The 23,494-nt window shown below is 42.3% G+C and overlaps 6 non-coding genes across 6 annotated transcripts; all 6 read left to right on the top strand.

Moving 5' to 3' along the window:
- Window positions 1-4,767: 4,767 nt before the first annotated feature.
- On the top strand, window positions 4,768-4,957 carry LOC141179801 (U2 spliceosomal RNA). Its single transcript, XR_012255767.1, has one exon. It is a non-coding gene; the product is annotated as a U2 spliceosomal RNA (small nuclear RNA).
- A 6,073-nt stretch (window positions 4,958-11,030) lies between these two features.
- LOC141179897 (U2 spliceosomal RNA) lies at window positions 11,031-11,228 on the top strand. Its single transcript, XR_012255836.1, has one exon. It is a non-coding gene; the product is annotated as a U2 spliceosomal RNA (small nuclear RNA).
- Window positions 11,229-14,081: 2,853 nt separating this feature from the next.
- On the top strand, window positions 14,082-14,266 carry LOC141179776 (U2 spliceosomal RNA). Its single transcript, XR_012255749.1, has one exon. It is a non-coding gene; the product is annotated as a U2 spliceosomal RNA (small nuclear RNA).
- A 1,115-nt stretch (window positions 14,267-15,381) lies between these two features.
- LOC141180145 (U2 spliceosomal RNA) lies at window positions 15,382-15,572 on the top strand. Its single transcript, XR_012255919.1, has one exon. It is a non-coding gene; the product is annotated as a U2 spliceosomal RNA (small nuclear RNA).
- Window positions 15,573-16,687: 1,115 nt separating this feature from the next.
- On the top strand, window positions 16,688-16,878 carry LOC141180144 (U2 spliceosomal RNA). The gene has a single exon (XR_012255918.1). It is a non-coding gene; the product is annotated as a U2 spliceosomal RNA (small nuclear RNA).
- A 1,115-nt stretch (window positions 16,879-17,993) lies between these two features.
- On the top strand, window positions 17,994-18,184 carry LOC141179437 (U2 spliceosomal RNA). Its single transcript, XR_012255452.1, has one exon. It is a non-coding gene; the product is annotated as a U2 spliceosomal RNA (small nuclear RNA).
- The last annotated feature ends 5,310 nt before the right edge of the window (window positions 18,185-23,494 follow it).

The raw sequence follows: 23,494 nt of genomic DNA, 5'->3' as shown, positions 1-23,494 counted from the left end.
GGAGCAGGATCGAGGACGGAGAAGAATTTGGATTACATCTGCCATAGGATTCTGCTTGGAGTTCTGGAGTTTCGGCGGGAAGACATATTCTGCTTCCAGGACAATGAGTACAAGGGGACTTACACCATCACCTTCAAGAGCCAGGGATGCTGTCACCAACTCGTACAAAAGGTAAATGAGAAAAACTACTTGGATGAATTGGATGGACTAACCTTTTGTCTCTTGTATGCCTATGACGAGATCCCTATCGTGGTGCATTTCCCGAACCCCTTTGTGGAAGCTGCAGACATCTCGACCTACCTTATCCGTTATTGTGACGATCTGAGATACCTGGGCACTGTGAAGAACGCGGTAGGCTTCTGGTGCGGCAAGAGGAGGTACATGGCCCGTCTAAAGAGGGACCCAAGCGGAGTGGGAGGAATGCTACACCCTCCCTCAACATTTGTGATCGGTAAGAGCAGAGGCTACTTATTTTACCCTGGAATGCCGGTATGTTGCAGGAACTGTGGACAAATGGGTCATACCCAAACGTCCTGCACGGGCAGGAAAGTAGACCGCTGCAATAATTGCAGCTGTTACGGACATTTAATGAAGGACTGTCCCGCTGGGAGGAAATGCAATCTTTGTGGTGAGGCGGGGCACATGTTCCGAGGATGCCCCAACAGGACCAGGACCAGGACCTACGCAGAAGCTGCATCTTCTGCAGCTGAGCCGATGCGCCCGCCGGTCTTCACTGGCGGGCCGGCGTCGGAGGGCGGTTCGAAGGGCGAGAAGGCTGGGATGGAGCAGGGAGCCGGAGGCCCCTCTGGGGTGGCCCCTGCATCGAAGTCCCTTAACGATGGGCGTTCCTCGCATGGACCGGAGCGGAGGGATCCTCCTTCTGGGAGGGTACCCTCCGTGTCGATGGTTCCCGATACCGATCCTGTTGGGCTGGAGGGTGGTGCCCCTGTGCGGTTGGCTACAGGGGACCACGCAGCGATGGCCTCAGGATCTTCCAGGGCGATTAGCCAGCCAGATGAGGGGGCTTTGCTTCTAGGTGGCGAACATCAGGGAATCGGTGTTGGTGATCTTATCCTGATGGACCAGTCTCTCCCCCTGGAGGAGGTGGAGGAAGAGGAGGACTGCACCAGTGACCTAGTGGAGTCTGCCCCGAAAAAGAGACGGAATGTCGAAGCCCCAGCGTCTCCTGGAATGTGGCTGGGAACCGTGACCTACGAGGGGGCAACCGCCGGCTCACAGAATATCGAGTCGTTTGGGTCCTCTAGCCCGGATGTCCTGGAGCAATTTGACATACAGGGCTTTGAGTCAGGTGTCCTCATGGAAGATCCACCACCCTGACCTATGAATGCCGACATTAAGACTTGTCTCACTGAATGTGAGGTCATTAAAGAGCCCAGTTCGTAGGGCTGCTCTATTTAAGTACTTAGAAACCACTGACTTTGACATATGTTTATTACAGGAATGCGGGATACAACATGCACTAAATTATAATGACATCAAGACAGATTGGAGACTGGGGCCCTCCATCTGGTCTGGCTCCAATGACAACAAGTCAGCGGGGGTGGGCTTCCTCTGTCGTGGGAGAAATATTACTGTAAATGCTGTCACAGAAATAGTACCAGGCAGAGTGGTTTTAGTGCATTTTAAATTTAATGGTTTTACCCTACGTGTAATGAATATTTATGCTCCCCCTGATAAGCAAGAGAGAATTAATTTATTTGGGATATTGCCATTGTACTGTACTGGGTCATCTCCCCTGATCGTAGGGGGTGATTTTAATTGTCTTTGTGCTAGTGAACAACGAGCGGGGGGTGACCCTTTACGCAAATTGGATAAGTCATGTCATCTATTGAAAGATTTTATAACTGATTTTAAATTATGCGATGCGTGGAGGTCACTCCTGCCGACGGACCCTGGTTATACGTGGTCCGGAAGAGGGGTGTCCTCCAGGATCGATTTTATTTTCCTATCAGATGATTTTAACCCTGTAAAATGTGTTTTAACATCAAATATATTTTCTGACCATAAGGGCTTGGAGGTGCACCTAGAATACCGGGATGAACAGAGGGTCAACAGGGGCCTCTGGCGTCTAAGTACTTACCTGCTGGAGGACCCTCTGATTCGACAAGACTTTGGTAAAGCCTATCAAGCCTGGCGGCGACAAAAACCTTCTGATGCCCCTATGGTAACCTGGTGGGAAAATTTGAAAAAAAAAGTCAGAATGTTTTTTATAAAAGCAGGGAGACGTAAAGCTAGAGAGAAAAAAAGATGTTTTAGTGATCTTAATACCAAACTACAAACACTTTTTAAATTCAAAGAGCTAGGGGTGGAGGTGGGAGATGATATTGCTAGCCTAAAAACTGAAATCCAGAACTGCATAGACACAAAGGGGAAAGAGATTATTTTTAACTCTAGAGTGCAGCACTTGGAGGAGGGGGAGAAGTGCTCTCGCTTCTTCTTCAAAAAAGTCATGGATAAAAGAGAAGTGATCACAAATCTAGAGGGTGAAACATCTATGCAGGGAATGTTGAATGCTACTTTTAACTTTTATAAGCATCTTTTTAGTAAAAAGTGTATAGATGAGTCCTTTTTATCTGAAGCTCTTAATGATCTCGATTTTAAGTTAAATTTTACAGACCAGGAGTTTTTAGAGCGCGATATTGTTTTAGAGGAATTATTTTATGTTTTTAAAAGTTTCTCTAAGGGCAAAGCACCTGGGTGTGATGGACTACCTGTAGAGTTTTATCTTACTTTTTGGGACATTTTAAAAGAGGACCTTTTTATGCTTTTTAAAGAAGTTTTTATTTGTGAACAGTTGCCATTTTCGTGGAGGAGAGGAGTGGTGTCTTTGATATATAAAAAAGGTGATCGCAGTGCTCTAGCGAATTGGAGACCCATAACTCTCCTAAACGTTGATTACAAGGTACTTGCTAAGGTGGTTGCAAACCGGCTCAGGAATGTCATTGCCAAACTAATCCAGTCTGAGCAGGTTTGTAGTGTACCAGGCAGAAGTATTTCAGAGGTTTTAAACGTATTAAGGGATGTAATTTGGTATTCCAGAGACCGGGGTCAAAATGTAGCTCTTTTAGCCCTAGATTTTGAAAAAGCTTTCGATAGAGTCTCTCATAGATTTCTTTTTAGAGTTTTAAAAAGAATGGGTATCCCTAATATGCTTTTAAATTGTATTAAGATTTTATATAAAAATTGTTTTAGTCAAATTTCTCTTAATGGCTTTTTAACAGATGGAGTTCCCCTTGAGTCCGGAGTGAAGCAGGGATGCCCCTTGTCGCCCATCCTGTTCATCTGCGCCATGGAGCCCCTGCTGAGCGCAATAAGGAAAGACAAAGTGATTAGAGGGGTTCCTGTTCCTGGCGGAGGTGGCAGTGATGTGAGAGTCTTTGGCTACATGGATGACGTGACGGTTGTGTGCGTGGACCCTGCTTCCCTCCGGAGGGCGGTGTTGCGCATTGAATTTTTTTCCCAGGCATCCGGGTTTAAACTTAATTTAAATAAATCTGAATGTCTGACTTTGGGATCCTGGGACACCGCCCAACTCCCGCAGCTCACTATAAAACGAGACAATGTAAAAATTCTTGGAGTTGTTTTTAACGAGGAGAATGTGGGAACTCAAAGCTGGGAGAATGTCATAGAAAAAATGTCAAAGAAAATATCATTTTGGGGTTTGAGGTCCCTAACAATGGAGGGGAAAATTTTAATTATAAAATCAGTGTTGTTACCCCTCATACTGTATATAGCTATGGTGTACCCCCCCTCTGATGTTTTAATTAAAAAAATGACTAGGATGATCTTTATGTTTTTATGGAACTCCAAAATGGAAAAATTAAGGAGAGAAATAATGAGGAAGAATAAAATGAACGGCGGAAGGGATGTTCCCGACTTACATATTTATTTGTATTTAAATTATTTCTGCTTTTGTTTCAAACATTTTAATGGTAATAGTGCGCTAAGTTATTTTTTAAAATATACTTGTGGGATGATTTTTAAAAGATGGTTTAAGTTGTCGTTGAATTCCCCTGTTTTACTATGCCCCCCCAAACACCAAGCAATCTTAGAAAAGACTGTTCGATTTTATAGCCTTGGTGATTTTAATATGGACATTTTTAAAGACCGCAAGAAGCTTTTATCTTTTCTGAGGAGGAATGAAGATGTGACCCCCATAGTAAATTTCTCAGAAGAGAGATCGAAGCAAGTTTGGAAGAATGTCTTCGGGAAATTCTTAGCAAATGGACATAAGGACATCGCATGGATGGTGGTCCACCAGTGCCTCCCCACCAGAGAGTTTCAACACAGGAGAGGCCTGGTGGCCAGAGCAAAATGCCCCAGAGACTCATGTGTTTATGACGAAACCACCTTGCACCTTATGTGGAATTGCCCATTTGCACAGGAACTTTGGCACAAAGTTGGGATTCTTTTAAAATGGACTTGCGGTTTAAGAGATTTTAACCATGAATATGTTTTATATGGCCTTTTTAAATGTCCGACCCCTCAACAGTATTGTATATGTTGGTGTATGATTAACTGTTTTAAAGACGCCCTTTGGAAGGCACGCAATATTTTACTTTTTAAACGTGACGCTATTTCTGTGAAGGATTGTCTTAAAATTGCTTTTAGCCAGATGTATATTTATTACTTGAGGGATGTGAAATGTATTGGGAGAAGGGATGCCAATCGTATATGGGGTTTTTATGGGTGGAATTCTGTGTTTTAATAATGTACTGTTTGTGTTGTTGTTTTTGATTGTAAACCATCTTTTACGCACTTAATAAAATATGTTGAAACCTGATCTGTTCTTATCAGTTTAATATCTGATACGTCCCCTATCTGGGGACCATATATTAAATGGATTTTTAGAACAGGGAGATGGAAAAAGAGCTTGCTCTGTCCACTCCACGCATTGACCTGGTATTGCAGTATCTCCAGGACCGGTGCACCCCTTCTTTAATGCAGTTTCTAAAATCAGAAAGAATTGAATTCAATGTTTTTTGTTCATTTTGCTTGTTTGTCGGATTTTGGGATGGACTCTTTGGCTTTGCTTTTCTTCTCCTCATTGGATTTTTCATGTTCAAAGTTGCAGAAGCCAGATTACAAGCTCATTTTGGTTCAACTTCAGCAACTGTGCATTGCATTGCCATGTAATGTGATGCAATGCTATCTTTCTAGCTCTCCCTTTTTACTTCCTTTTGGATAAACAGACATATTAGGCAAGCATTTTGGAGCTTTCACCTAAATAACTACAGGTGGTGAGATAAGCTGCACAATATAATTGACCTTTCAGTATATTGTTGCACACACACCATCTATTTAGCAAATGCCCTTGTTATCAACAGCAGCCTTTTAAACTCACCTGAGCTAACAGGTATGTGCGCTGGTTACTCTGCTGCGCTTAAAATTTCTTTTTTGGTTTGCTACAATGCCTTTTCTGGAACGTTGTCTCCTTCTGCTGGAACACTGACTTCTTTCATTTAATGCCTGCAGACTATAAAAGAGAACCCAACCCAAAAAGTTTGGTTGATTAGTCTGTGGCATTCTGTTAAACTGTTGCTTATGGCGGTCTCTGTGAGCTTCTCAGCGACATTCAGCCAGCCAGGTATCCTGCCTGCAGTAGATGGAATGTGGCAATGGAACGCTGGTTGCGCGTGTCATAATAGGCTCTGAGCCTTTATATACCTGTGCACAGCAGCAGCCACCATCAGTCTGCTGCTGGACAGCCAGCAGCAGCAGCAGCAGCAGGAGAGGTATGTAATCAGGAGCCCTCCTGCTAAGGGTAGACAGCTGCTCGTTCCACCCCACCCCCCGCCTTAATTGGTTCTCCTCCCTTCCAACGGTGTTGAGGCGGGTGGGAACAGCAGGGGGTGAAGGTGCTGTGTTTAAAGAGGTGGAGTTATGCAGATCTAAAACGCGTGGATTGCAGCAGCAGCAAGCCGAAAAGTGCAGGCATGTAAGGGATCTAGAGGTTGACAACATGTCTTCTTAACGGGAGTCCAGGAGCTCATCTCCACAAATGGACTTTTCAGGATCCTTGGGTGGCTCCGTAGTTTGAAACCAATTCTGGTTATCGCTTCTCGGCCTTTTGGCAAGATCAGTGGTGGTTTTCTGCTGCTGGTGTTGTTTGGAGGGCAGTTGTGACTGGGGTTCCCCCTTGTGGGGCCCTAGTGTGTGATTGAGCGGCGATTGTGTTTATCTGCTGTAAAAATGGTGGAGAAAACACGTGGATTAGAGGACTCGGTCCGTCTGAAGGTGGCTGCAGGTCATGAAGGAGAAATCGGTTTGGACCAAGTTTGCGTTGATGTCTTGAAGAACATTAATGGCTTGAAGGTAACGGATGTATTGGCACTGCAGGATTTTCAGAAACAAGGAATTTATGATATCACTTTTGTTTCTTTGAGTATTTGCCAGAGAGTCTACATGGAGTTGGTACGAATGAAGGAAGAAAAGGAATTGAAATGCCTAGAGTTTATTGCACTGGAACCTCTGTTCCAGCAGACATATAAGTATGTGGTTGTGCACATGTATAACCCTAAAGTTCCGGATGAGACTGTTTCCAATTTTTTAGCTCGGTATTGTAGTGAGGTTAAATTTTTGGGAAGAATGAAGAACAAATACAATTATCTAAATGGCAAGAGGAGATATGTTGTAAAACTGAGACCGGATGATAGAGCTATTGGGGGTGCCAAGAGCATTCCTGCACAGTTTTCTATCGGAGGAGAAAGGGGATTTTGTTTTTATAATGGACAGATGGAATATTGTAGGAAGTGTCATGAGTTTGGACATGTTCAGAAAGATTGTCCAGTGCAAGGTGATGTTTGTAGAGGTTGTGGGAAATCTGGGCATGTTGCAAGTGGTTGCCCAATGAATAAGGTGTGTGATTTGTGTGGACATGCAGATCACCTTGCAAGGAAATGTAGATTGTGGGCTCAGATTCCTAGGTCACAGGTGGACGCTGAAGAGAGGCAGAAGAAGACTCGGCAGGAAAGTGGGGAGGAGGGCGAAGGCTCAGACTCAGAGGGGGAAAGCCAAAAACAAGATGGTGGTAGGGGAAGAGACCATGCGGTGCCCAAGATGGAGGAAAAGGGGCGGAGCCAGAAGAAAGTTGGTTTGAGGGAGGGGCTGGAAGTAATAAACAAAGTAGCTGATGTGCATGGCCCGGGTGATGGGATGGATTTGTCTAATATGGCGGAGTCAGTGAATCCTGTTTTGGGAAGAGATGGGGGTGAGGAAATGGAGGTTTTGGAGGAGGAGGATTCTGATTCGGATGGAACTATAACCCCTCAGCAGCGTGATAGGGTTAACAGTGATTGGAGTGAAAATGAGGAGGAAGATGATGGCAAGGAGGAGAGTTATGCCTCCGTGATTAAAAGAAGTAAGGTGGAGGGGTGTTGGTCTGGGGGGCAGGAAGATCCAGTCTCCCTAAGACCAGGTTATTCTAACAGGGACTCGAGTTCTGAGTCGCCTGATATACGTAGAAAAGTGGGTGGCAGGAGTGGGTTTTCTCCTGGTTCATGATGGATCGGGTATGGTGGAGATTTTTTCCTGTTGTTATGATGGCGTTGTGTGTTGCTTCTCTGAATGTACGAGGGATTGGTTCTGCTTGTAGGAGAGCAGGGATACTGGAGTACATTGAGAGTGTGAATGCAGATATTGTCTGTCTACAGGAATGTGTAATTAAATCTGCCCCGCATGAGAGTGAGTGGAATAAGGGGCAATCTTTTTGGTCCCCATGCTCAGAAAACAGGAATGAAGGGGTGGGCATTTTACTGTGTAATTCCAGTCTAAAGGTTTTAGAGTTTAAAGTAATCATACCTGGGAGATGTTTGTTTTTATTAGTGGATTTTTTAGGTCAGCGGGTACGGGTTTTTAATGTTTATGCCCCTGCTGATAAACAAGCAAGAGTTGGGTTTTTGGAGTCTCTAAAGTTGTTTTTACCAGGCAGAGACTTCACTATAGTGGCTGGAGATTTTAATTGTGTCAGATCCGCAAAAGATCGTAAGAGCTCTACGGAAGGTAGGACTGATGTTACGTCTAATATTTTAAATCAGATTGTGCAGGATTTACGCTACACGGATGCTGGTCTGATGGTTGGGCCAAGTGATAAGTTCACATACATATCAGACAGTGGACGTAGTGTTTCCCGAATTGACTATGTTTTTATGTCTGAAGGGATTAAGGTGGCCAAGTGCAACCACGTGATGACGACTTTTTCTGACCACAAGATGATAGTGGTAGATCTGTGTATAGCTGAGTCCCTGGCTTTTGGAAAGGGACTCTGGAAGCTGAACGTAAGCCTGCTGGAAGAGGAGAGTGTTAAGGTTGGTTTTAATAAAGTGTTTTTGTCTTGTGTGTCTGAACAGCACCTTTTTAAAGATTTGCTAGAGTGGTGGGACTGGGCTAAAGAGAAATTTGCATGTTATTTTAAAGGGGTGTGTTTTAGGAGAGCGAAAGCCAAAAGGGATCATGATGCTGCTGTTATTTCAAAATTGGAAGTACTCCATAAGTTTAAGAGAGCGGGGATGGAGGTGGATAAAGAGATTGCAGATTTGAAGGACGAACTGAAGAAGATACTTATTGAAAAAGGGAAGACTATTATGTTTAAGGCAAAAATAAAGCACATGGAGGAAAATGAGCAATGTTCGAGATACTTTTTTAAAAAATGTTTTAAACCTAAAGGGGTTTTTAAGTCTGTTTTTTCTCCTGCAGGGGAGGTATCTGGGGATGAGATGATTGGCAGTATTCTTTCCTTTTATGAAACACTCTTCTCTAACGATAGTAGAGCCAGTGATGCGGAAATTAATGATTATTGCAAAGTATTAACTAATAATATTCCTGAGGAGAAAATTGGGTTTTTAAGTGAGGAGGTTGGGAAAGATGAAATTAGACGGGCAGTGGATGGCTTGGCGAAAGGCAAGACGCCAGGCTGTGATGGTCTTCCTGCTGAATTTTATGTTAGATTTTGGGATATTATAGGTGTGGAGTTTTCCCGGGTGGTGCAATATGGTTTTACTCATGGGATTTTATCGGTTTCTATGCGTAGGGGGATTGTTACGCTGATTCATAAGAAAGGGGACATGAGGGATATTAAAAATTGGAGGCCCATAACATTGTTAAACAGTGATTACAAAATTATTTCTAAAATTGTGGCTGGTAGACTGGCAGATGTGATAGGTGATATGGTGGGGGAGTATCAGGCATGTGCAGTGCCTGGTAGGAAAATTTCAGATAATTTGCTGCTTCTAAGAGACTTAATTTATCAGGCTAATTTGAATAAGAATGCTCTTTTGTTACAGTCGGTGGACCTGGAGAAAGCCTTTGATAAAATATCACATAGATTTTTGTTCTCTGCTTTAAGTCACCTTGGTGTTCCGGATAAATTATTGATGGTCATTAAGAGTTTTTATTGTGGGGTCAGTAGCCAGATTTTAGTTAATGGGCATGTGAGTTCCAGTTTTAATATTTTATCGGGAGTTAGGCAGGGTTGTCCCCTGTCACCAATTCTTTTTATCTGTGTGGTGGAGGCCCTTTTAAAAAGTGTGCAAGTTGACAAGTGTGTGGCTGGTGTTTTTATTCCTGGGGGATCCGGGGGTCCAGTCAAGTCTTTAAGTTATATGGATGATATTGTTTTTACTTGTGGTTCACAGGCGGATCTCAATAGAGTGAATTTGCACGTAAGGATTTTTTGTTGTGTGGCTGGTATGGCGGTGAATTGGGGAAAGTGCCAGCTTTGTAATTTTGGGAGGCAGGTTGAGGTTAACGTGGCAGGAGTGGAGAGTAGGGAGGAAATTGAGGTTCTTGGTGTCATCTTTGAGAAGGAACTGAAAGGGAAAAGCAGCCTGAAGATTCTAGAAGACAAAATGGATCAGAAGTTGAACTTTTGGAAACTAAGGAACCTGTCGCTGAGAGGGAAAGTGCTGGTAATCAAGTCTGTGATTCTCCCGCTTCTGCTGTACACTGCTTTGATTTTCCCACCTGCTGTGCTTTGGACAAAGAGAGTGACAAGGAAACTGTTTGTGTTTTTTTGGGGATCCAAAATGGAGAAACTAAGAAGAGGAATGGTTATGTGTTCTGTGGAAAATGGGGGTTGTGATTTTCCTAACATTGACTTATTTTTAAGAATGCATTATTTTTTGAACATTTATAAATTATCCCAGTGCAATAACAGGACTGCGGACATGTGCAAATATTTAGCAGGACGGCTTTTCCAGAAATGGAGCTGGTGTGAGAAGGATTTAAGAAAACCAGTTTCGTTTGTGATACCGTTTTTTTATGTGGTGCTTAGGTCCTTCTATGATCAAAATGGGATAAGCTCCATGGTTAGACCGGACAAAAAACTGATTGTCTCAGGTATTAAGAAGAAGGAGATGTTATGTGATGTGCCGTTTTGTAATAATGCACAGTCTGGACAGGTGTGGAAGCTTTTTTTCATGCGTGGAATCAGCAACAGACAGAAGGATGTAACCTGGATGGCGTTGCATGGATGCTTGCCAACAAGGGCTTTTTTGAATGACCGGGGGATAAAGGTTCAAGAACTATGTCCTAGGGAAGGTTGCAATAAGGTGGAAACAATACAGCATATTTTTTGGGACTGTTTTTTTGCTAAAAAAGTTTTTACCTTGTTGTCACATATGTTTGTTGCTTTAGTTGGTTTTCATTGTTTCGATTTTGAAAGGATTTTAATAGGTCAAGATTTTAAGTACTCGCAAAGGAAGCGGGCAAGCTGGATTATTTTTGTCATATATAAAGAGGTTTTATGGGACGTTCGGAATTTGGTGATTTTTAAAAAGATTGTTTTTTCCCCCATGGAATGCAGAAAGATTTTTCTTGCTAGACTGTTTTATGCCTATTTATTGGATAAAAAGAAGTATGGTGAGACAGCAGCAGAAGCACTCTGGAACTTTTCACATTGGACTTCTTACAGTAAGTAACAGTTAATTGCAGGGTTGTGTTTTTTGGGATTTTGTTTTTGTTTTTCCGAATGATGATTTGAGAACCCGTTATGTGAATATGCGCTATGATGCATAAATTAATGTGGGTCTTAATCTGAGGGAAAAAAAAAAAAAAAATCTGTTCTTATCAGTTTAATATCTGATACGTCCCCTATCTGGGGACCATATATTAAATGGATTTTTAGAACAGGGAGATGGAAAAAGAGCTTGCTCTGTCCACTCCACGCATTGACCTGGTATTGCAGTATCTCCAGGACCGGTGCACCCCTTCTTTAATGCAGTTTCTAAAATCAGAAAGAATTGAATTCAATGTTTTTTGTTCATTTTGCTTGTTTGTCGGATTTTGGGATGGACTCTTTGGCTTTGCTTTTCTTCTCCTCATTGGATTTTTCATGTTCAAAGTTGCAGAAGCCAGATTACAAGCTCATTTTGGTTCAACTTCAGCAACTGTGCATTGCATTGCCATGTAATGTGATGCAATGCTATCTTTCTAGCTCTCCCTTTTTACTTCCTTTTGGATAAACAGACATATTAGGCAAGCATTTTGGAGCTTTCACCTAAATAACTACAGGTGGTGAGATAAGCTGCACAATATAATTGACCTTTCAGTATATTGTTGCACACACACCATCTATTTAGCAAATGCCCTTGTTATCAACAGCAGCCTTTTAAACTCACCTGAGCTAACAGGTATGTGCGCTGGTTACTCTGCTGCGCTTAAAATTTCTTTTTTGGTTTGCTACAATGCCTTTTCTGAAACGTTGTCTCCTTCTGCTGGAACACTGACTTCTTTCATTTAATGCCTGCAGACTATAAAAGAGAACCCAACCCAAAAAGTTTGGTTGATTAGTCTGTGGCATTCTGTTAAACTGTTGCTTATGGCGGTCTCTGTGAGCTTCTCAGCGACATTCAGCCAGCCAGGTATCCTGCCTGCAGTAGATGGAATGTGGCAATGGAACGCTGGCTGCGCGTGTCATAATAGGCTCTGAGCCTTTATATACCTGTGCACAGCAGCAGCCACCTTCAGTCTGCTGCTGGACAGCCAGCAGCAGCAGCAGCAGGAGAGGTATGTAATCAGGAGCCCTCCTGCTAAGGGTAGACAGCTGCTCGTTCCACCCCACCCCCCGCCTTAATTGGTTCTCCTCCCTTCCAACGGTGTTGAGGCGGGTGGGAACAGCAGGGGGTGAAGGTGCTGTGTTTAAAGAGGTGGAGTTATGCAGATCTAAAACGCGTGGATTGCAGCAGCAGCAAGCCGAAAAGTGCAGGCATGTAAGGGATCTAGAGGTTGACAACATGTCTTCTTAACGGGAGTCCAGGAGCTCATCTCCACAAATGGACTTTTCAGGATCCTTGGGTGGCTCCGTAGTTTGAAACCAATTCTGGTTATCGCTTCTCGGCCTTTTGGCTAAGATCAAGTGCAGTGATCTAGCGGCTGCTGCCTTGGTCTTGGCTGAGAGGTGCTCAGGGTACCCGGCTCCTTGGCCTGGGGGGATCGCTCTGTTTTTCAGCAGGGCTTCACCTCCCTGCTGCTATTAGGGAGTCGGATTAGTCCCCGGGCAACGGGAGGCGATCATCTACCTGGCACTTCGGTGTTGAAGGTTTCTATTGAGAAGAGGAGAACCTGTTTGTGAAGAAGATGTCTGCAGCATCACATGAAGGAGAGGAAGATCATGTGCCTGAATTCGCTAAGGTGCAGAATTCTATTCGTTTGGTTGTTCAGGAGAACTTTCGAGATCAAAAGGATTTTAGGTATGTGATGAGTTAAGTTCTTGTGGATCTTTTTGGTTTGAAGACAGAAGAAGTGTTGGCGATAATGGACTACCCCAGGAGGGGTGTTTATGATATAGTTTTTGTTGACAAAGTTTTTTTTGAAGGATATCTAAGGAAAATGACTGCAAGCCAGGATAAAAGAATGGAGGGGATAAGTGTAATGCCACACTTCCCCGTTAGAGATAAATGGATCATTGTTAAAATGTACTCTCCATTGGTGGACGAAGAGGATGTTCTTACATTTTTGGAGTTTTTTTGTTTGTCAGTAACACCAAAAGGGAAGATTTATAATGAATTTGGTTTTTGGACTTCGAAGTGGAAATTTTTGGTCCGTTTCAAAGAAGATGAGCAGGGGACTGTGTTGCTTCCCCCAGCTAGGTTTAAGTTGGGTAATATAAATGGTGATATTTTTTTCAGTGGTATACCCACTTTTTGTCGAGTTTGTCGTCAATACGGGCATGGAAAGGAAAATTGTTCGGGTGGTGTATGTGGTTTTTGCAAAAAAGGTGATCATGAGTCAAAGGATTGTAAAGATCGGAGGAAGTGCAACTTGTGTCAGGAAGATACGCATGTTTTTAAGAATTGCCCAAAGAGGAAAAGAAATAAAGAGAAGGAGGTAGTGGTTAAAAAGGTTTTGGTAGAGAGAAAGGAGGAAAGTGTAGAAAAGGTGTTGGTGGTAAAGGGAAAAGAAAGCAAACCTGTAGGAGTGCAGAGGGAGATGGAGAAAACAAGAGTAGATTGGGGGGATAGGGTAGAGAGTGAAATGGGAGGTGTAAGTCAGGGAACTGGCCGTGGTAAGGTTAAAAAGCAAGAAAAGAGAAAGGAACAGGAAGTGGAGGTGGCAATGGAAGAAAATATAGTTGTTTTTCAACAACCTATGTTTATAAAGAATGCAGAATATTTTAACCGGTTGTACCGTAAGTTGTATGATGAGAAACGTTTGGACTATCTTATAGAGAATGTTAGGAAAGAACTAATAAGAGATAAAAATGTTTTTTGTGTGAAATATAGAATACCAGATGGTGTATCGAAACAAGTTTTTTCAGCATCAAGGGTTGAAGATTTGTCCCTTAAGGTTCTGAGTTGGGTTGGGGTTCATGCTTTTGATAATGGTTACAAGTATTTTACTTGATGTTATTACTGTTGTTAATACAGTTATAATTTAATTTTTATTTTTTTGGTATCCATTCAGGTTCTGAAACATTTCTTTCTTTGAAAGTATTGTTGTATTTTTGTAATTTTTTTTTCTGACATTAAAAGTACCAAAACCTGATGATGATTTAAGTTGGAGTCCACGTCTTGTCTCCCTTTGGGGAGAAGAGGACTGTGGAGTGGACTTTAATTTTAACCTGAATAGGTTTTAAAAAAAAAAAAAAAAAAAAAAATCTGTTCTTATCAGTTTAATATCTGATACGTCCCCTACCTGGGGACCATATATTAAATGGATTTTTAGAACAGGGAGATGGAAAAAGAGCTTGCTCTGTCCACTCCACGCATTGACCTGGTATTGCAGTATCTCCAGGACCGGTGCACCCCTTCTTTAATGCAGTTTCTAAAATCAGAAAGAATTGAATTCAATGTTTTTTGTTCATTTTGCTTGTTTGTCGGATTTTGGGATGGACTCTTTGGCTTTGCTTTTCTTCTCCTCATTGGATTTTTCATGTTCAAAGTTGCAGAAGCCAGATTACAAGCTCATTTTGGTTCAACTTCAGCAACTGTGCATTGCATTGCCATGTAATGTGATGCAATGCTATCTTTCTAGCTCTCCCTTTTTACTTCCTTTTGGATAAACAGACATATTAGGCAAGCATTTTGGAGCTTTCACCTAAATAACTACAGGTGGTGAGATAAGCTGCACAATATAATTGACCTTTCAGTATATTGTTGCACACACACCATCTATTTAGCAAATGCCCTTGTTATCAACAGCAGCCTTTTAAACTCACCTGAGCTAACAGGTATGTGCGCTGGTTACTCTGCTGCGCTTAAAATTTCTTTTTTGGTTTGCTACAATGCCTTTTCTGAAACGTTGTCTCCTTCTGCTGGAACACTGACTTCTTTCATTTAATGCCTGCAGACTATAAAAGAGAACCCAACCCAAAAAGTTTGGTTGATTAGTCTGTGGCATTCTGTTAAACTGTTGCTTATGGCGGTCTCTGTGAGCTTCTCAGCGACATTCAGCCAGCCAGGTATCCTGCCTGCAGTAGATGGAATGTGGCAATGGAACGCTGGCTGCGCGTGTCATAATAGGCTCTGAGCCTTTATATACCTGTGCACAGCAGCAGCCACCTTCAGTCTGCTGCTGGACAGCCAGCAGCAGCAGCAGCAGGAGAGGTATGTAATCAGGAGCCCTCCTGCTAAGGGTAGACAGCTGCTCGTTCCACCCCACCCCCCGCCTTAATTGGTTCTCCTCCCTTCCAACGGTGTTGAGGCGGGTGGGAACAGCAGGGGGTGAAGGTGCTGTGTTTAAAGAGGTGGAGTTATGCAGATCTAAAACGCGTGGATTGCAGCAGCAGCAAGCCGAAAAGTGCAGGCATGTAAGGGATCTAGAGGTTGACAACATGTCTTCTTAACGGGAGTCCAGGAGCTCATCTCCACAAATGGACTTTTCAGGATCCTTGGGTGGCTCCGTAGTTTGAAACCAATTCTGGTTATCGCTTCTCGGCCTTTTGGCTAAGATCAAGTGTAGTATCTGTTCTTATCAGTTTAATATCTGATACGTCCCCTATCTGGGGACCATATATTAAATGGATTTTTAGAACAGGGAGATGGAAAAAGAGCTTGCTCTGTCCACTCCACGCATTGACCTGGTATTGCAGTATCTCCAGGACCGGTGCACCCCTTCTTTAATGCAGTTTCTAAAATCAGAAAGAATTGAATTCAATGTTTTTTGTTCATTTTGCTTGTTTGTCGGATTTTGGGATGGACTCTTTGGCTTTGCTTTTCTTCTCCTCATTGGATTTTTCATGTTCAAAGTTGCAGAAGCCAGATTACAAGCTCATTTTGGTTCAACTTCAGCAACTGTGCATTGCATTGCCATGTAATGTGATGCAATGCTATCTTTCTAGCTCTCCCTTTTTACTTCCTTTTGGATAAACAGACATATTAGGCAAGCATTTTGGAGCTTTCACCTAAATAACTACAGGTGGTGAGATAAGCTGCACAATATAATTGACCTTTCAGTATATTGTTGCACACACACCATCTATTTAGCAAATGCCCTTGTTATCAACAGCAGCCTTTTAAACTCACCTGAGCTAACAGGTATGTGCGCTGGTTACTCTGCTGCGCTTAAAATTTCTTTTTTGGTTTGCTACAATGCCTTTTCTGAAACGTTGTCTCCTTCTGCTGGAACACTGACTTCTTTCATTTAATGCCTGCAGACTATAAAAGAGAACCCAACCCAAAAAGTTTGGTTGATTAGTCTGTGGCATTCTGTTAAACTGTTGCTTATGGCGGTCTCTGTGAGCTTCTCAGCGACATTCAGCCAGCCAGGTATCCTGCCTGCAGTAGATGGAATGTGGCAATGGAACGCTGGCTGCGCGTGTCATAATAGGCTCTGAGCCTTTATATACCTGTGCACAGCAGCAGCCACCTTCAGTCTGCTGCTGGACAGCCAGCAGCAGCAGCAGCAGGAGAGGTATGTAATCAGGAGCCCTCCTGCTAAGGGTAGACAGCTGCTCGTTCCACCCCACCCCCCGCCTTAATTGGTTCTCCTCCCATCCAACGGTGTTGAGGCGGGTGGGAACAGCAGGGGGTGAAGGTGCTGTGTTTAAAGAGGTGGAGTTATGCAGATCTAAAACGCGTGGATTGCAGCAGCAGCAAGCCGAAAAGTGCAGGCATGTAAGGGATCTAGAGGTTGACAACATGTCTTCTTAACGGGAGTCCAGGAGCTCATCTCCACAAATGGACTTTTCAGGATCCTTGGGTGGCTCCGTAGTTTGAAACCAATTCTGGTTATCGCTTCTCGGCCTTTTGGCTAAGATCAAGTGTAGTATCTGTTCTTATCAGTTTAATATCTGATACGTCCCCTATCTGGGGACCATATATTAAATGGATTTTTAGAACAGGGAGATGGAAAAAGAGCTTGCTCTGTCCACTCCACGCATTGACCTGGTATTGCAGTATCTCCAGGACCGGTGCACCCCTTCTTTAATGCAGTTTCTAAAATCAGAAAGAATTGAATTCAATGTTTTTTGTTCATTTTGCTTGTTTGTCGGATTTTGGGATGGACTCTTTGGCTTTGCTTTTCTTCTCCTCATTGGATTTTTCGTGTTCAAAGTTGCAGAAGCCAGATTACAAGCTCATTTTGGTTCAACTTCAGCAACTGTGCATTGCATTGCCATGTAATGTGATGCAATGCTATCTTTCTAGCTCTCCCTTTTTACTTCCTTTTGGATAAACAGACATATTAGGCAAGCATTTTGGAGCTTTCACCTAAATAACTACAGGTGGTGAGATAAGCTGCACAATATAATTGACCTTTCAGTATATTGTTGCACACACACCATCTATTTAGCAAATGCCCTTGTTATCAACAGCAGCCTTTTAAACTCACCTGAGCTAACAGGTATGTGCGCTGGTTACTCTGCTGCGCTTAAAATTTCTTTTTTGGTTTGCTACAATGCCTTTTCTGAAACGTTGTCTCCTTCTGCTGGAACACTGACTTCTTTCATTTAATGCCTGCAGACTATAAAAGAGAACCCAACCCAAAAAGTTTGGTTGATTAGTCTGTGGCATTCTGTTAAACTGTTGCTTATGGCGGTCTCTGTGAGCTTCTCAGCGACATTCAGCCAGCCAGGTATCCTGCCTGCAGTAGATGGAATGTGGCAATGGAACGCTGGCTGCGCGTGTCATAATAGGCTCTGAGCCTTTATATACCTGTGCACAGCAGCAGCCACCTTCAGTCTGCTGCTGGACAGCCAGCAGCAGCAGCAGCAGGAGAGGTATGTAATCAGGAGCCCTCCTGCTAAGGGTAGACAGCTGCTCGTTCCACCCCACCCCCCGCCTTAATTGGTTCTCCTCCCTTCCAACGGTGTTGAGGCGGGTGGGAACAGCAGGGGGTGAAGGTGCTGTGTTTAAAGAGGTGGAGTTATGCAGATCTAAAACGCGTGGATTGCAGCAGCAGCAAGCCGAAAAGTGCAGGCATGTAAGGGATCTAGAGGTTGACAACATGTCTTCTTAACGGGAGTCCAGGAGCTCATCTCCACAAATGGACTTTTCAGGATCCTTGGGTGGCTCCGTAGTTTGAAACCAATTCTGGTTATCGCTTCTCGGCCTTTTGGCTAAGATCAAGTGTAGTATCTGTTCTTATCAGTTTAATATCTGATACGTCCCCTATCTGGGGACCATATATTAAATGGATTTTTAGAACAGGGAGATGGAAAAAGAGCTTGCTCTGTCCACTCCACGCATTGACCTGGTATTGCAGTATCTCCTGGACCGGTGCACCCCTTCTTTAATGCAGTTTCTAAAATCAGAAAGAATTGAATTCAATGTTTTTTGTTCATTTTGCTTGTTTGTCGGATTTTGGGATGGACTCTTTGGCTTTGCTTTTCTTCTCCTCATTGGATTTTTCATGTTCAAAGTTGCAGAAGCCAGATTACAAGCTCATGGTTCAACTTCAGCAACTGTGCATTGCATTGCCATGTAATGTGATGCAATGCTATCTTTCTAGCTCTCCCTTTTTACTTCCTTTTGGATAAACAGACATATTAGGCAAGCATTTTGGAGCTTTCACCTAAATAACTACAGGTGGTAAGATAAGCTGCACAATATAATTGACCTTTCAGTATATTGTTGCACACACACCATCTATTTAGCAAATGCCCTTGTTATCAACAGCAGCCTTTTAAACTCACCTGAGCTAACAGGTATGTGCGCTGGTTACTCTGCTGCGCTTAAAATTTCTTTTTTGGTTTGCTACAATGCCTTTTCTGAAACGTTGTCTCCTTCTGCTGGAACACTGACTTCTTTCATTTAATGCCTGCAGACTATAAAAGAGAACCCAACCCAAAAAGTTTGGTTGATTAGTCTGTGGCATTCTGTTAAACTGTTGCTTATGGCGGTCTCTGTGAGCTTCTCAGCGACATTCAGCCAGCCAGGTATCCTGCCTGCAGTAGATGGAATGTGGCAATGGAACGCTGGCTGCGCGTGTCATAATAGGCTCTGAGCCTTTATATACCTGTGCACAGCAGCAGCCACCTTCAGTCTGCTGCTGGACAGCCAGCAGCAGCAGGAGAGGTATGTAATCAGGAGCCCTCCTGCTAAGGGTAGACAGCTGCTCGTTCCACCCCACCCCCCGCCTTAATTGGTTCTCCTCCCTTCCAACGGTGTTGAGGCGGGTGGGAACAGCAGGGGGTGAAGGTGCTGTGTTTAAAGAGGTGGAGTTATGCAGATCTAAAACGCGTGGATTGCAGCAGCAGCAAGCCGAAAAGTGCAGGCATGTAAGGGATCTAGAGGTTGACAACATGTCTTCTTAACGGGAGTCCAGGAGCTCATCTCCACAAATGGACTTTTCAGGATCCTTGGGTGGCTCCGTAGTTTGAAACCAATTCTGGTTATCGCTTCTCGGCCTTTTGGCACGATCTGTAGTGGGTTGTGACATTGGGCTGAAGGTTACTGTGGTGGCAGAACCGATTCTTGGCCTTTGGAGATATCCAGTGCTGCTTTTGGGAATCGGTGCTAAAGCTGCAGTGCCTTTTCTTTACGGAGGACGGTGTGTTGGAGGGAGGACGAACTTCGTGGAGGCTGCGATCCGTGTGTGATATTTTCCTTGGTATCTGGAAAAGAAGAGGAAAATCATGGAGACAAGGAGAAACCCTGGAGGAAGGAAGGAGAATCAAGCAAGCAACCCGAATGATTATTTCTCGGAGGAGCATCCGCTGAAGGACACCATCAGGTTCGTGGTTGCTCCTGACCACCGGCAGGTGAAAGATTCTCAATTTATTTTCAATGTTATTTGTAAGCTCTTGAAGATCGACAAGGAGCATCTTTTTTGCTTTCAATCTTTTTTTTCTCGAGGACTTTATGATGTTACGCTTAATAAAGCCTCGCAGTGTGAAAGTGCCTACGCTCTTTATGAAGTAAATAAAGAGAAGGTAGAGCTGGAGGGGGTGAAAGTAATCCCCTCTTTTCAGTTTTCAATGAAAGTACTGACGATTCATTTGTTTAGTCCATTTATTACAGACTCTGAGGTTGAAAGTTACCTATCAATGTATTGTGACAAAATCATCCCTAAGAGACACGGGGAAACACAGTTTGGAGTGTGGAACGGGAAACGTGTGTATGTGGTATCATTTAGGAAGAACCCGAATGAGGAGGGGGGCGTGTCCAGACCTCCGCCGCAGGTTTATATCAACCATAGCCGCGGTTATTTATTCTTCCCAGGGATGCCACACTACTGCCGTGTGTGTAAAAAATATGGACATCTGGATGCAGAATGTAACAAGTGTTTTAGTTGCATGGGTACTCCTCACCAGATGGATGAGTGCCCTAAAAATAAGAAAAAGGATGTAGAGGAGATGGACACATCGCCTGAAGAACAGCAACAAGAAGCTAAAGACGATGTGGAAGCAGGCATTGCTGCTGAAGAGGAAAAAGGGGAAGAGGAGAAAGAAAGGAGTGAGAAGGAGGAGACAGAAAGAAAGAGAAAAGAGGAAGAGGAGGGACGGGCAATGAAGGAGAAGAAGAAGGAGGAACGGGTTAAAAAATCACAAGAAGAAGAGGAAAGGAAGTTGGAAGAAAGGAAGAGAAAGAAGGAAGAGGAAAAACAGAAGAGGATAGAGGACATAGAAAAAAGGGCCATGGAGATAAAGAAACAGATGGAAAGGAAAAAGAGAGAAGAGCAGAAGAAAGAAGATAAGAAGAAAGAAGATAAGAATGAAAAGAAGAAGATAGAAGAACAGAAGAAAGAAGATCAGAAGAGAGAAGAGAAGAGTCAAATGTTGCAAGAAATTTCTCCACTAAGTAAAGGGAGTAGTTGTGGAGGGGAAAGTGATATTCCAGAAGTAGTGGAGTCCACTCCTACTAATTCCCTGTCGCAGAGCTTACCTTGCGCGCAGGTACAAATGGACTGCACAGAAAAATCTCTAAAAAGAAGTGTGGATAGAAGTGATAATGAAGGAATACCATGTGGTGGGAAAGTAAAGGCATTAGAAGCAACAAGTCTGCTGGGGAGTGTGTCATCTTCGGATGTATCAGATCTGGAGGTAGACCCATCTTCTCCGGCAGTAGAGAATGAGGGCGGAGGGAAGAGCCCTGCACTAAATGTTAGAAGATGATCCGCTCAATGTCCCTGAATGTTCAGGGGTTTAACGACCTATATAAGAGAACTGCTTTATATGATTTTTTAAATAATGAAAATATTGATTTTATCTTTCTACAAGAATGTAATTTGACAAAAAAAAATAAGCTATGAATATTTACAGGGTATATGGAAGGGTAACTTATGCTTTTCTGGTGGGAACGAGTCAAAAAGTGATGGTGTGGGGTTTTTATGCTCTAAAGATTGGGAGATTGTAAATTATGAAGAGATATACCCTGGGAGGATTTTAAGAATTGATGTGCAGAAAAATGGGAAGAAAGTGAGGTGTTTTAATGTGTATGCAAATGCAGAAAAAGCCTTGAGATTACATTTGTTTGAACTGTTGCAGCTGTTTTTACCTGGAGTAGATCCATTAGTTTTAGGTGGGGATTTTAATTGTCATTTAAAAAATGTAAAAGATGGGTCAGCTTCATGTCTTAGAAATATTTTAGCAGCTTTTAATCTTAAAGATACATGGGCATTAGATGGACAAAAAAAGGAGCATGAAGTCACTTGGGTGGGGAGAGGTGTTTCATCCAGAATAGATTATATTTTTATATCTCAAGCCCTAACATGCTCAGGTTTTAAAACGCATTCAACACCTTTTTCAGATCATAAAATAATAGAATGTAGTTTTAAAATAGAATCAGATGTGGATAAAAGACCGTCACACTGGAAATTTAATGTATCCCTACTACAAGACGAGGTGGTTATGGAAGGTTTTAAAAAGCTGTATGAAAAACTGAAGCTAAAAAAAACGTTTTTTAAATCTATTTTTAATTGGTGGGATTTTGTCAAGAAGGAGGTAAAAATATTTTTTATTAAAGAAGGAAAGAAGAAAGCTGCTGCAAAACGTATTTTTTATAATGATCTTAATGCTAAACTGCAATGTTTTTTTCACCTCGAAAATAACGGATGTGATCTGCAGGAGGCGATCCGAACAACAAAAGAAAAGATCCAAAACTGCCTGAAAGAAAAAGGTAAAGAAATTATTTTTAATTCCCGAGTAAAAGTTTTAGACGAGGATGAAAAATGCACAAAATTCTTTTTTAAAAAAATATGTGACAAGAAGGATTATATGAAGGTTTTGGAAGGAGAAACAAGTTTGGAGGGGAAGAAGATGAAAGCAAAAGAATTTTATGATGATTTATTTTCTGTTAAAAACACGGATGTGTCTCTAAAAAAACATTTTTTAGAAGGACTGGAAAAAAATTTTAATGCGGAAGATAAATCTTTTTTAATAGGGAATTTTACTAAAGAGGAAGTTTTTAATACAATTAATACGCTACAAAATAACAAAACGCCGGGAGCAGATGGACTACCTGTTGAATTTTACAAGTGTTTATGGGAGATCATGGGTGAGGATTTTTATGAAGTAATTTTAGAAGCAGAAGCATCTTTTAGTGTCCCAGAGTCGTGGTGGGAGGGTCTTATTGTTTTATTATTTAAGAAAGGAAATAAAGAACTGATTAAAAATTGGAGACCAATAACCCTTTTAAATACGGACTGTAAGGTATATGCAAAGTTACTAGCAAATAGATTAAAAAAGGTAATCGGCTCAGTAATAGAAGTGGATCAGACGTGTGCAGTGCCAAATCTGAGAATCAGCGACTCATTGATTTTAATCAGGGATGTTTTATGGGATGTTTTAGACAGAAAACAAAAGCTTGCTCTAATTACTTTGGATTTTGAAAAAGCGTACGATAGAGTTGCCCATGATTTTTTATTTGCAGTTTTAGAGAAAATGGGATGCCCGGATGTTTTTAGCAAACGTATTAAATCTCTTTACAAATCATGTTTTAGCAAAATATCTATTAATGGTTTTTTATCTGATAATGTAAAAATAAACTGTGGCGTTAAACAGGGGTGTCCCTTATCCCCTATTCTTTTTATTTGTGCAATTGAACCACTTTTAGCAGCTTTTAGGAGAGATAAGGTAATCAATGGTTTTTTTATTCCCGGGAGTTGCAATGAACAAGTTAAAGTGGTGGCATATATGGATGATGTGACGGTTTTAGTTAAAGACACTAGAAGCATGAACAGAGCCATAAGAACAGTGGATTGGTTTGGGGGCGCATCGGGTTTTAAAATTAACATGGAAAAATCTGGTATTTTAACTGTTGGTGATTTTATTGTAGATTCTGAGTGTAAATTAACAAGAATGAATGAAGTAAAAATTTTAGGTATTTATTTCTCAGAGTCAGGTGGTAATGTAAGAAATTGGGAGTCTCTGCTGGAAAGAGTTAAGAAAAAGATTACTTTCTGGCAGTTGAGAGATCTTACCCTGGAAGGAAAAATTTTAATTATTAGACAGGTTTTACTCCCAATGTTTTTATATGTCTCAACAGTTTTTATCCCCCAAAATAATATCATGAAGAGAGTTATTAAGGTATGTTTTAATTTTTTATGGAGATCCAAGATGGAAAGAGTAAAGAGAGAGGAGATATATAAATCAAAGAAA

This window comes from Phyllobates terribilis, unplaced genomic scaffold (assembly GCF_046119375.1).
Source record: "Phyllobates terribilis strain yellow unplaced genomic scaffold, ASM4611937v1 Scaffold_30__1_contigs__length_15301838, whole genome shotgun sequence".
Classification (NCBI taxonomy): Eukaryota; Metazoa; Chordata; class Amphibia; order Anura; family Dendrobatidae; genus Phyllobates; species Phyllobates terribilis.
Note: the sequence above shows the minus strand (reverse complement) of the source record. Positions and strands in the feature narration are given on the sequence as shown.